Genomic DNA, 14,098 nt, shown 5'->3' with positions numbered 1-14,098 from the left:
AAAAAAGTCCTGTAACAATGCTTGAATCCAGACTGAAATGGATCTAGATAACCTGTTTAATTAAAAAACCCTTGAATGTGGAAGCTCACAGCACAATCCAAAATATGTGGCAAAATGGTGTGTTAGACACTGTCCAATTGTCTTATTTATTTTTATTTATTTTATTTATGGTATTTATACCCCGTCCTTCAGCCCTAAAGGCTATCAGAGAGGCTTACAATTATTATTTTCAATTAGACAGTTCCCTGCCCTCAGGCTTACAATATAAAAGACACGACACAAAAGGAGAAGGGAATGGTGGTGGGAAAGGGGATGAGGTCCAGTGGTTATTCTCTCCCTCTGAGGCCTGGACCAAGGCAGATGGACTAGAGGGAGAGCTCTTCTTCTTCAGGCTAGCCCTGGTGGAGCTGGGCCTGCCTGTTCACTCCCTCACAGGCCAAACGATGACTGTTATCATGGAGGGAGGGCTCTCTTTCTTCAGGCTAGCCCTGATGGAGCTGGGCCTGCCTGTTCACTTCCTCACAGGTTGAAGGATCACAGTTAGCATGGAGGGAGGGCTCCCTTTCTTCAGGCTAGCCCTTATGTGCCAGCCAGCAAGTGATGCAGGAATCAGGTGGCTGGGATGCAAGAGCTGTTGGGTAGTTAATGTAGTACAGGTCAGTCACAGGTTATCTATCCAGATGAAGGAAGAAACAAGAAGGTGGTCATCAGCTGGTCCAGAAATCTTTACACCATGCCAGTAGTCCAGATAAACAAAGCCAGCAAGGAGTAAAACAGAGTTGTCAATTGTAGCAAGCCCTAGGTCAACAAAATACTAGCACTGAAGAGTACTGCAAGTCACGATGTTAGAATAGTTGTAGTCAACAAAGACATCAAGGAACAGGGTGGAGTGGGGGTGTGGCAACAGCACACCCTGACTCTGTCCCCAAGCCACCGCCATGCTACCTGCCTGTCTAGATGGTTTGGGGCATGGAACTGCTCCTATGGGGCAGTGTTTATACACACTGCACCGAAGAAACAGTAAAAAACGCCAGTGTGGCGGCAAGGATGACTTTTTGCCATCTCAAAGAGGAGTGGTAATTCGCTGGTATTTTTGAGCTGGCAAACCGCTAGATTGGGGTTTTAGTGTGTGGTTGGAGTGGCCATGATCTAGCGCTCAAAGAGGGGGCATTAAGCTGCCCCATACCCGCCATCTGTTTTGCCCCAGTGTTTCCTATTAAATATCTGCTGAGGTTGACATGGTCTCTTCTTGAGTCTTTGATGTTATTTATTTATTTATTTATTTAGGTATTGATATCCTGTCCTTGAGCCCTAATGGCTCGCAGGGCGGCTTACAATTATTATTTTTAATCAGACATTTCCCTGCCCTCAGGCTTACAATCTAAAAGACACGAAACAAAAGGAAAAGGGAATGGTGGAGGGAAAGGGGATGAGGTCCAGTGGTACTTCTCTCTCTCTGAGGCCTGGACCAAGGCAGATGGATTGGAGGGAGGGCTCTTCATCTTCCAGGCTAGCCCTGATGGAGTTCGACCTGCCTGGTGAACTCCCTCTCAGGCTGGCGGATGGCAGTTATGGAGGGTGGAGTCTCTTTCCTTCAGGCTAGTCCTGATGGAGCTGGACCTGCCTGGTGAACTCCCTCTCAGGCCGGCAGATGGCAGTTATGGAGGGCAGAGTCTCCTTCCTTCAGGCTGGCCCTGATGGAGCTGTACCTGCCTGATGAACTCCCTCTCAGGTCAGCGGATGGCAGTTATGGAGGGCGGAAGATGATCTTCCAAGGTTGACAGTGTGTCCTCAGCATTTGCCACCTCTTGCTGCCCAGTGGGGCCCCCCACTGTCTCAACCCCCATGTCCTTGGACTTGGAGACACCATCATCATGAGCTGTAAATTCCTAGAAATCTGACTCTTCTGTGTCTAAATCTTGTAACTCCAGAGGGTGAGTTATGACATCAGTAATTATCCAGTATAAGGAAATTTAGTCCAGGCTTTTCAAACCAAGGCCTCCCAACTTTCCTATTTAGGTTAGTTGGAACTCTGCTTTGTTTTTAAGGAGCCACCAATTATCTCTTCTCCCCATTCAATCTCCAATGGTTTGTTTAATGAGTTAGGAAGGGCAAGGATCTAATACACATGTTGTAGCTCTCATATTTCCATTTGTCCTGTCCACATCTTCAGGCAGAAAAAAACTGAAATGTATCCAATAACGTATGCAGAACAGGTTTAGATTCAGAGGAAGGAGGAATGAAAATCATAGGAAAGAATATCAACCATCTAAGGTATGCAAATGGCAACATACTAATAGCAGAAACAATAAACATTTGCAATGATTACTAAGAAAAGTAAAAAAAGAAAGTGCAGAGGCAGGCTTCATGTTTAACAATAAGAAAATAAAAATAATGACCATGGAGGATTTACATAAATTCAAGATAGATGATGAAGAAATTTAAATAGTTAAAGATTTAGTTAAAGAGTTCTGCTTTTATAAATCTGGTAGCTAGATTAGCTTGTTGGAAAGGAGAATCTGCAGAGTCAATTGTGCAAACAGCAGTGAGTGCCCTCAGAAGCAGAGGCCTGAGGCAGTAGCAGCAGACAGCAACCTCATTCTCCCTATGACTTCATTCTCCTAATATTTTCCATGGTCCTCCCTTTCTTTAAGATGCTGTATCTACACTATGAACTGTGGGTCATCATACATGGGATGGATGGACTGATAGTCAAGGCATATCAAAGACTGTGGGCCTGAATAGATGGTAGGGGAAGCCTGCTTCCAGCTTCAGAGCACAGTGTTTTGATGACGCATGCTCTTAAGCTGACTGGAAGCCGGCTTCAAACCACCTGGAATGCAGACATGGGTCAACTTCTGGGTGCTCCAGGGGTGCAGTGTTTATACACCACATGCTGCCAGACCATCATGAAACTAGTTTCCGGTGATGACACGGGCAGCAAAGCCAGCTTTTTGTAGGCTGAAAAAGGAGTGGTTCTTTGCTGCTCCTTTTACACTTGGATTGAAAGTGGAATGGGGCTGTGGCATGTGGTTGTCGCAGCCCAAATCCATCTTCAGAAGGGACAGTTTCAAGCTGCCCCTTCAGGTCCATCTGTTTCAGTCCTATATTCTACATTGCTACCACTATTGCTTAACTGTCACCTTTGATTGCTGCCTGGAAATATCTCTCTTAAGGAATGGGCAGGGTAGAAGCAGCTGATAAAATTCTCCCTCTTTGTGTATGTATACATTATGTGTATGTATGCATGGGTATTATCAAACACAGCTGAAGCTCTGAGTTGATTTGCGGTTGGGCTGAAATTCATGCAATAGGGACTATCTTTTCTTTAAATTAATTATGTGCATATCATACAAATGACAAGAGTAAAGTAGGATTATGCAATCTCCTTGCTTCTGGCTGTGATATTCTGTCTCAGTTTAATATCAAATCAAACTCATTTCCATACACTTTGGCCTCTTTATTAATCACAAATCACGTCAGGGAAATTGTTGTGTGTGAAAAGATTAATTACAATAAGCACAAATATGCTCTAGAATTCTCCTAAGGAATTGTCTCAATTATTTTCAAAAAAAACAATTTATGAAGATAACAGACAAGCTGACCTCTGGCTAAATGGAAAAAGAAGAGACAATTGCATATTACACATAATTCATGCAATTACAGTTTTTTTCTCTCTTACAGTCAACAATATGCACATTCCTAAAAGTGTAAAGTAGGAAATATGTCCAATTGTAATATTTATTCTTATGTACCACTGAAACGATTAGTCAGGTCAGATAATAGAAAAGCCCACTTAGATCAAGAGGTGAGTTTTCTGCTTGTTTGTATTTATTTAAGGTCCTAAGTTGAATTCAATTAAAAAACAAGGTTGTTGCTTGTAGTAGCAGCTTGCGGGGGGGGGGGGTTGAATAAAATAAATATAAATGCATGAATGACACATTTATATAGATGTAGATGCACGTATTGTTGCAGATTTTAGTGGTGAGATCATTTTAGTTGTAAATGGATTTTAGCAAGTGAATGAGATAGCAAATAAGAGAGATAGAGATTCTCTGGGTTCATTCCCACTACAATTTGCACTGAATTGCAGATCGGGGGACCCTCGTTCTCACTTGAAATTGATTCCGATCCTTATTTGATCAATTTCAGTAGCAATAAAGTGGGGCAAATGAAAAAAAAGGGGGTTTTCCTGACAGTAGTTTCAAAGTGGTTCTTTTCAGAAGAATAGATTCTGAAGAGAGTTGAATAAGTGGGAAAGACAGCTCAGAACTGATTCATTCTGAGGGACAAATGGCAGAGAGGTGGTTACCATCCCTCCCCAGAGATGTCACACACACACATAGACACCAGTGCTGCCTTTTTGTTTTGGGTGCTTTAAAAAAAAATAATAGTAATCAATAAATTGATAGATTGGTCAAGCAACTACTTGTGAATACAGGTAGTTGCTAAACCATTCTGTTGATTTTTCAATTGCTTTTATTATTATTTTTTTAAAAAAACAGAAACAAAATCTCTGCCTTCCTTCCTCAGCTTTTCCCAGCATCCTTGGTCTCTGCCTTCCATCCCCGGTCTCTGTCCCATGGCTTGCCCTCCTCTCCCTCCTCCAAGTCCCATAGAAGCCCCGATTTCATCTCTACCCATGGCTTGCCCTCCTCTGCCTCCTCCAAGCCCCATAGAAGCCCCAATCACATCTCTCCTCACGGCTTGACTTTCTGCCTCCTTCTCCCTCTTCTTCCCCCTCCTGCCGCTCTGACCTTTCCTCATCAAACTCTCTGGGCCTCACACTCTCTCAGCCTCAGGTCACACTGTCTCAGGCTCCAACCCCTCCCTCCCAAATTTCCAAGTCGGGCAGCAAATGATTGACAGGGTTTTTGAAATGGCACTACTGGTAAAGACCACAGTTGTGCCAAAAAAAGTGTTTACACTGGGGTAAGGAAAAAAAATCCCCTTTCATAGTGGGAACAAGGGGCCTTTTATAATCGATTGCCAAAATGGAGCAGGGGCAAATCATGGAATTGATATAAACTGCAAGTGGGAATGAACCCACTTTCAATTTGTGTGAAAGCTACAATATAGATATTTGAATGAATGACAAATAATAAAATCCCACTTCAAATGCAACTTCAGTTATAGATGTGGGTTGTCATAGAGTGAGTAGAAGTAAAGAGATTAAGAACAAAATTTGCCAACCTTTGTCTCTTCAGTTGTTAGGAGTTCATTTGGCCATACCTGCTGGACTGTCTATTTGAAGTCCAAACATCTGGAGGTTTGCGGATGGAGTCAAGAGTTGCACTGAATGATCAATTCAGCATGAGTAGCCTGCTGGTTTAGTGGAAAATTTGTTGGGAACATTCCCTTCATCAAATTTCATTTTGCATTTATAAATACTGTATTCAGGCTGTAAAGAGCCAGAACCACTCATGATCCCTGTGAGAAGGGATTATAAAGAACTGGATTAATAAATTCTACACAGATGTTGTATAAAATTTATTTATGAAGTGCATTTCTATTCAAAGTAGAAAAAGCATCATGCAATCAAACCAAATAAACATGGAACCAAGTGTAAACGTAACTGTGAAATCACAAAATGCATGTGTTAATGTTGCTGCACATGTTGAAGGAAGAAAATGATAGCAAAAAAAAGTAGCCAAGCCCAAGATCAGTTCTCACAAAGTTTTTAATGAAACAGTAGAAAGAGTGTGGGGCTGTTGGAACTTGCTTCCCCTAAATGCATTGTTCTGCTTAAAACTGTTAGAGAAATTTCCTCACATCCCAATTTCAACTCTTTCTTTAATCTGAAACTAAGGTCTGAAGAGTTTCACAGCCCTTTATTTCTGGTTTACAGATGCATGAGAGCTTCACTGAGAAGAAGCAAATAACTCATACTTCCTAGTCTTCTCTGAATCCACTACTACACCTATGGAATACAGTGAGTTCCACATGAATAGAAATGAATAGAAAATTCTGTATCCCTAAATTTACCTTACCTTACAAATCCAGGAAAGAAATGATCTTCCTGGCCACAGACAACAGAATGTGGGAGAAACAAGATATTTCTGGGTTCATTTGAATACAATGTCAAATTAAGTCCATGTCAGAGAGGATTTCCTTAAAACAAAAACTAAAGGAGAAGTAACAGTTATAGCATTTGGATGCCACTTTAACTGCCATGGCTTCATCATATGGAATCCTGGCTTCTTCAGTTTGGTTAGAAGCACCAGAGGAATTCTCTGGTTGAGAATTCTTTTCTAAAAAATGTTTTTGATAAAAGTATATACTATTGAATAAAACAAAGAAAACAATCTATATACTAAAAATGACAATAATAACTAAGAAATTACAATTATAACAACAAATATTATACCATACATCCTGTGCAGAACGGAAAAAAAACAATAAAAGGTGAGTACTTCTGGGTTGGACATGGCAACCTGTAGGGCTGCATCTGCACTGCAGAAATAATTCACTTTGACATCACTTTAACTGCCATGTCTCAATGTATGAAATTCTGGGAATTGTACTTTGTTGTGGCACCAGATCTTTCTGACAGAGAAGACTAAATATCACACAAAACTGTAATTCACAGAATTCCATAGCACTGAGCCATGTCACTTAAAGTGGTGTCAAACGGTTATTTATACAGTGTGGATTCAGCCCAGGTCAGAAAAGGGTATGGTTTGCAGCACAGTCTCCTCAAGCTATTTGAAGTGAGGACTTCATCACTAAGAGTATATATGTGTGGCATTGGACGGATAGCACTTTGCAGGGCATCACCACCTTAAAAAAGAAAATTGAAAATGAATTATTTAATGATATTTAGGCAAGACCCTGGCCATGTTGGTAGGGTTCATATGTAGTAGCATCCCTTCTATTTGATATTTAGTTCACTGGCAAACAGCAGTAAATGTAATTATGCTATTCCTTATGGTAGTGGTTTTCCAAAAACATGCACATCTGCTACGATAAAGCAATCTGCCAGCTCTGGGGAAATATCACTTAGGAAAACATGTAGTGCACAAAAAGCAATTTCCAGCAAAGTTGTTTGCTAAACTAAAGCCAACATGCTGGAGCTAAGAAGGCTGTAGATGAGAAACCCAAGCAGCAACAAGATCCTGTCTATCTTGGGACTTAGCTAGTGCCACTCTAAGCTGGAGTCTGAAATGCAACACTGAAATATATAGTAAACAGTTTCTGAGTGCAGAAAAGCTCAAGTGGCTGGCACAATTGATAGGATAAGGCATATATACATTTCGGCTATTGAGATATTATCACTGGATCAATGCTAGATGTGAACCAAAAAAGTCTTTCTAAAAGGTTAAAGCTGAGTTGATCTCTTGGTATAGTTCACTGTAATATTTGGAAACTTCACTGGGTTTAGGGGCTAATTTTCTGGCCCAAGACCATCTGGGAGTTGAAAGAAAAACTAAAGGAGAAGTAGTCACAAGTACACTTCTGGTTTTAGAGAAATAAATATTTTTAAAAATATATTAAATAGTACAAAGGGTTATACATTGGCGAACCTGTCTGAAATGTTCCTCAATGCACTTGAAGATTTTCAGGAACGGCAATTCATTCTTTGGGACAGAAAAGGAAGCCAAGCCACAAATTGTAACCCAAATCTCACTTTGCCCATTTTTGTTAATGTTACTAGAGAAATTTAACTTTTTCCATTTAGGGACAATATAGTCTTCAAAATTGCTTCTCGCCCTTTTGGCTAAGATCAAGTGTAGTCTTCAAAATCTCTATTACCATTGTACATCAGCATATGTATTTTTTTTCACTTGCTTCCTTCCTTCTCTCCCTTTTGGTACAATAATATACAGCTCTGGTAAAGACTATTTGAATGTAAGTATTTCCCTGGTAGATCCAGTTAGATCTTTGGGAGCCATACCTTCTCAGGCTTATCACATGAGAATGAAGGAGAGACCTTTCTTGGCAGATAAGTAGGTATTTGTACTAGGGTGTTGTGGATTACCACGGTTTGTCCAACCACTTTAGAGAAGGCTATAATGGAGGTTTGTCTAGCAGCACCTCACTTGCAGCTGCTCAAGGGAAGAGACCAGGAAGAAAGCCTTAGAATCAGTGGAATTTGGGAGGGAGAACAGAAGAGACAGCCATTGCATTATATTACTCATGTCTTTCCATGGCTGAGAAAGGGTTTAATCACTATTCTCTTGGAGCTGTAGTCCAACATTCAAACCAGAGATGTTTGTTGTTAATCAGAAAAGTGATGGGAAATGTGTTTTTGGAGCTGAGTTATCAAGAAAAGAGATGTGAATACTGATTCAAAGCATGCACAGACACACAGAGAGTTACGTATGGCCTGAAATATATATTTTTTCAGACAGCCATCTTGGAATCTCCATGCACATTGTCCCTGTAATGTTTATTTTTAGTAATTCTTTATTAGTATTATAACATACTAATAAGAAATACATATAAGAAAACTTTTACATATTATTCCACATTATGGTATATCACATTAGTTATCCATTCTTTACTATCTTATCTAAATCTATTCATATCAAACCATTTGATTTTAAATAGACAAGTAATTTAAAACACACACACAAAACTGTTATTAAATTCTTCATTCTTCTTGTTTCTTCTTTTCACTATATACTTATCATAGTTACAGAAATGTCAGGGATGATGGGAGTTGTAGCTCTTCACCTCTGGCTTGAACTCACCACCTGGTTGTGCACTGCGCTGACCAGTTTTGGCCAGTGGTTATAGCTTAGCAAGAGTTACAGAGAATAGGCTGAAGACCCTGACAAATTCTCCAAGCCTTCTCACTCTTGCTTCCACAGAAGTCTTCACCCTTCTTCAGGATCCAACTGGTTCTTGTAGCTTCACCCAAGACACCAGACAACTCAGTAGTCTTATATAAAAGATCTACTTTATTCTACTATATACAGCTCCAAAACTATCCAACACAACAATACTCTACTCCTCACTATACTACCCACTACTACCCACTCTACAACCCACAAAATACATTGGGATGCATAGTCATTATTATAGTCAATGCATGGTACCACCCACTGTTGTCTGTTTCCACCCAGTAGGCGTGTACATCATTCTCATTGGTTCTCTTGGTTCATCCTACAATTAATGATTTCATCATCTCAGCCTTGACCACTTAACAATTGTCAGGTGTGTCCAATTATCCACTTTACATTTCTTGTCCTTGGCATTCAGGACTTGTTAATTGTATTACCATTTACCCCTGTGTGGTTCTTAATTGGCTTCTGTTGAGTCATCCTGACTCTCACATACATGTTTTATTTCATTTACTGTATAACCCATGTTGCTTTTTCCTTAACATATTAATTATGTAATAATAGTAATAATATTAATATTATTTATATTAATTATATTACTAATTCATACCCCCTTCTTTTCTCTCCCCTCTCCCATTTTCCCTCCTTCCCAAAGTGCTCCCCATCACCAGAGCCTAGTATCTTCTTATTACTCTACCCTCCAAAATTGTAACTCTTCCTGCAGGGGTAAAACACCTCCTATTTTTACTAAAGCCTTTTGTACAAAAATTTTCCATATTGCTTCAAAGTCATTTCTCTTCATTATTCCGTTTTTTCCCTTAATAAGTTAACTTATCATTAATTGCTATTTGCCATATCTCTTTGTACCAATCTTATATTTGTAGATCTCCCTGTTCTTTCCAATTTTTTTGCTATAATTAATCTTGCAGCTATTAATAGATTTGTAATTAGATCCTTTTATAGCTTGGGTGCAATTAATCTTATCATATATAGAAAGTAATGCTATCTTTGGACAAAATTCTAAATCTATTTCTATTATTTCTTTTATCTCTTTAAATACTATTTCCCAAAATTTCTTTATGGATCTACAACCCCACCACATATCAATTTAAGTCCCAATTTCTTGGCACCCCCTCCAACATAGCCTTGAATAATTCTTATTTATGTGGTTTAACCTTACTGGCATTAAATACCATTTCCACATGTATTAATTCTCCTTTATCCGTATGGATAAATTTTTTAAATGCATTGATTCCAAATTGTTCCCCATTCATGAACATTTATTGTTTGTGCTAAATCCTCCTTCCATATTGTCCTAATATATTCTTCTTTCTCATTATATTTTAATAATAATTTATATATTTCACTTGTGACACCTTTCAAAGTTTCATATTAGTTGCCTCCATACTACCTCTTTGCCTAATCAGTTGTTCAAATTTCATGTGTTCTCTAAACTCTACTATTTTTCTATCCCAATTATTTGTCCATTGTTCCAATTGACTATAATTAAACCAGGTTAATTTTAATCTTTGCAATTTCTCCTTTATCTTTCCTTTCTCCTTCATTATCTTCATCCATTATTAATCCTATATATTTCTTGATTCCTTAGCTCTTTCCCTAGTTCTTCCTTTAAATTTATTGGAATTTTTTTTAACATTATAACTGGTGTTAATGGTGAGATAGCAGGCATTAATTTTTCTTTATATTTTTTCCAAATCTCTAATATATTCTTTAAAAAGGGTTTTTTTTCCATTTCTTTCACAGTAGTCCTTAAAAAATATATTTCCCATTTTTTTCTATTTTTGTTGTTTCCATCTCCAACCAATCTAGTTCCCCTTGCTCTATAATTCCATCTGTGATATATCTTAATTGATTTGCATTATAATACCATTTTCAATTTGGGAGACCCAATCCTCCTCCTTTTTGGAGTTTATACCAATATATTTTATTAATCCTCACTTTTTATTCCCTTTACAATAATTATTCACTAATACTTGCCAGGTTTTTTTTTTATTTCAGCATCTGATATTTGTATTGGCAACATTCTGAACAAAAAATTTATCTTGGGCAAAATTTTCATTTTTACTAATGCAATAGTTTAATATTTTTATTCTTCTAATTTCCTTTTAATTTCTATTCTTAACTTGTTATAATTTTGTGGCTCTAATTTTTGTAAAATTTTTGTGATTTTTATTCCTATATATTTAATTGTGTCTTTTAATTTAGTCCCTGCAATGTTCATGAACTCTCATTCCAAAGGTTTTATCCCAAGGCTTGAGAGTTTGTCCAAATGGAAGTGGAGTAACTCTTCTGCACTGTCATTTTTAGAGGAAACATAATACTGCTCCCTTTGTTCCTTCACATTCAGGATGCTCTTGTGAGTGCCAGCTCTATATTAGTGGGAAACATTATCCACATGATTATGGAATATAGCATTTTTTATTTTTGGTAATTTTTTTTATTATTATTTATTTTATTTTATTTATTTATTTATTTATTTTTGCTTCATTAGAACAAGGTCGCTAATACTTACTGAAATGGAGTCATCTTGAGTCTTTTCTATCACACTTTTAAATTCTGGATTTATTTTGTTAAATATACCTGGTTTTACAGAGTGGATATATTTTTGTTGCAAAATAGTTTGTATTGTATTGTTTGTGAGTTTCATGTCCTATGGATTGAAATAAAATGTATTCTTAGTAAATTCATCAACTCTCATCATTGCCAAGAATGGTGTGCATGAAGGAGATTGAAATCCAAAAGCCTTGGAGGGTTAACATTTCTCAGATTTGATCAATAGGAAGTTGTCGGCTCATCCAGAGAGTTGAAATAAATTGTTATCAGCATGTGAATATTACTCTGCTCTGCTTTTCTTTGTAGCTGGAGTAAGATGGGTCTGTGGAAGTATAGAGTAAATGACTCAATTCAGTAAGGTGCAGAATGAGAGCCAACACACTGAATCTTGTCAAAACAGAGGTATTGTGGATGGATGATGATGGTGGCTACTGAAGTAGTACTCTGACATCTATGAATGGTGTTGAACTGCCCTTGAAAGAAGCAATGGGTGAATCCTTCACTTTGCTTTCTCCAACAGTAATGGTTTACAAATCAAGTTCTTTTCATCCTATTTATGAAGAAATTCTCAGATTATGATAAGTTCTTATCAAACAAACAAAATTTTAAACCATCTGCAAAAAGCTGAATCCATCTGGGCTGAATTTAATAGTTACAACAATCTGCAGCATAGAAAGGACCATGCTGTTTTAAAAGGAGCAACTACCATAATTCCGCATCACAAAGTTGTCTGGGCACAATAAAGCCCTGTAATAGGATACCTGCTACTTCAGGGAACACCATCCTCACCTCCAGTATCCAGCCATCTCTGAAGTTCCAATAGGGCTTCCAGTAGCTGCTATGCTCTCACTATCTCATCTTGGAAAACTGGCCACCCAATGGGTAGTCTGAGGAGGTGGGCAAATGGAAGAAAGACACAGGCATGGGCTAGAGGTAGTTGCTGCACTGTCTGTTTTCATTCATCCAAATATTTTAAATTTTGCTGCTATTTAAGCATAGCTTAATATTTTCTCTGCTGCTGTTATTCTGATCACACTGTAAAATTAACATTGCCTGCTGAGGCCTATCCTGCTCCCTGAGATTTCAGTGCCAAAACCTGAAACCTAGAGACAGCCTTTTGTGATGTCATGATGGCAGAGAGGATGATATTAGTGATGCCATTAAACATGGTATACTAGCCATCACCCACAGTTTTCAGAATATGTCCTTCAAATAAAAAAAAGCACAGAACCTAACAAATGAAGAAATCATACACACACACTTTTCCAAGCAGCACTCTCATTCCAATTCCTCACACTGAAGACTGAAGAAGAGGATCCGGGCCCTAAAACTCAAGGGTCAAACCCTGAGATCTCAGATCCTTATGTAAAATAGGCTGTTATATTTTTCCAGAAACATGGCTCTGCTTCATTCTCTCCATTTTTCTGCCATCCTGAAATCTAGTTGAGTAAATTCTCTCTCTCTCTCTCTGTTGAGATGTATTTGTACCAGAGAGTGAAAGGCTGAGATCATGGCTAAGAGAAGAAGGACCAAGCTGCAGGAAGAATAGTTCAGAGGGCTTCCCTGAGTTCAAGAACACCTTATATAGTGAAAAACAGGAGGCGATATAGCACCTAAGAAAGAGATATTCAGCTCAAGTTGAGTCAAGTGAAAAATGTTACTACAGTGACATTTGAAACAATAAATGAATTTTCAAGTACATTTGGATTTGCTCCCTTTCCCCCACTTATTCAAAAGTCAGCACCCCTCTCCCAATTTACTTATTTACTTCACATTATTGCAAAGGAGTTGACTCTCTGTCCCCCCCCCCCCCAAAAAAAAAAAAGTCTGCACCACAGGGCTAACAGCTGAGGCTGGAATGATTCACTTCTGCTACTGTTTTGATTGCAAAACAGTTTTCCATTAAATAATCTGAAATAAAAATCTCTTCATTCCTTCTGTCCATTTTAAGGCAGCTCTAGTGTGTTGATGGAAACAGGGCTTGAGAAGACTGTCTGGAGCTTAGATATTTCAAAGGCAGGCACTCTAGGGAAATTTTGCTTGAAAGAATTATGAAGACAACCAAGGCACCCCATATGTTTTTATATGCATGGAAAAGTGACAAGCAGTTTTTAATGTAATACACTATTGGAGTTTAAAAGGGCAATACATTCATTAAATATACAGTTATGGGGGATGTACAGATGCATAATTCAGAACACACTTACGTGTGTGCTCAAAATGCCCTACTGAGTCTGAACAATGATCAATGGCATACTATATATTGATTTACATATAAAGCCTGATGCTTATCTAAGATGAGCTCTGTATGGCTTACTTTTATATAATCTGTCATATTTTGGGAGAGATGAAAAAGGAGGAAGCCAGTGTTCACAGTTGCAGAGGAATAATTTCTTGTTATTTACTTCTTTTCTGGGCAGTGCAGCAAAGAAGGCAAGGCAAAGAGTGGTTGTAAGGAGCCTCCATCACTGAGTCCAATTGTTTGGACACTCACAAACAGTTATAGCACTATGATCCATTTTAACTGGATGCATCTTATGGAATTTTGGAATTTGTAGTTTGGTGAAAAGCACAAGAGCTCTCTGACATATAATTCTAAATATCCCTCCCTAAACTGCAAATCCCAGGAGTCCATAGTATGTCTTGCTCAATTCCCCTCTCTCCATTTTTCACACACACACACTCACAAAATTGCATTGCAGACAAGATAACTGCAGCCATGAAACGTAATTCCCCAC

The sequence above is a fragment of the Sceloporus undulatus genome, chromosome 2 (genome assembly GCF_019175285.1).
Source record: "Sceloporus undulatus isolate JIND9_A2432 ecotype Alabama chromosome 2, SceUnd_v1.1, whole genome shotgun sequence".
NCBI classification, from domain to species: Eukaryota; Metazoa; Chordata; class Lepidosauria; order Squamata; family Phrynosomatidae; genus Sceloporus; species Sceloporus undulatus.
Note: the sequence above shows the minus strand (reverse complement) of the source record.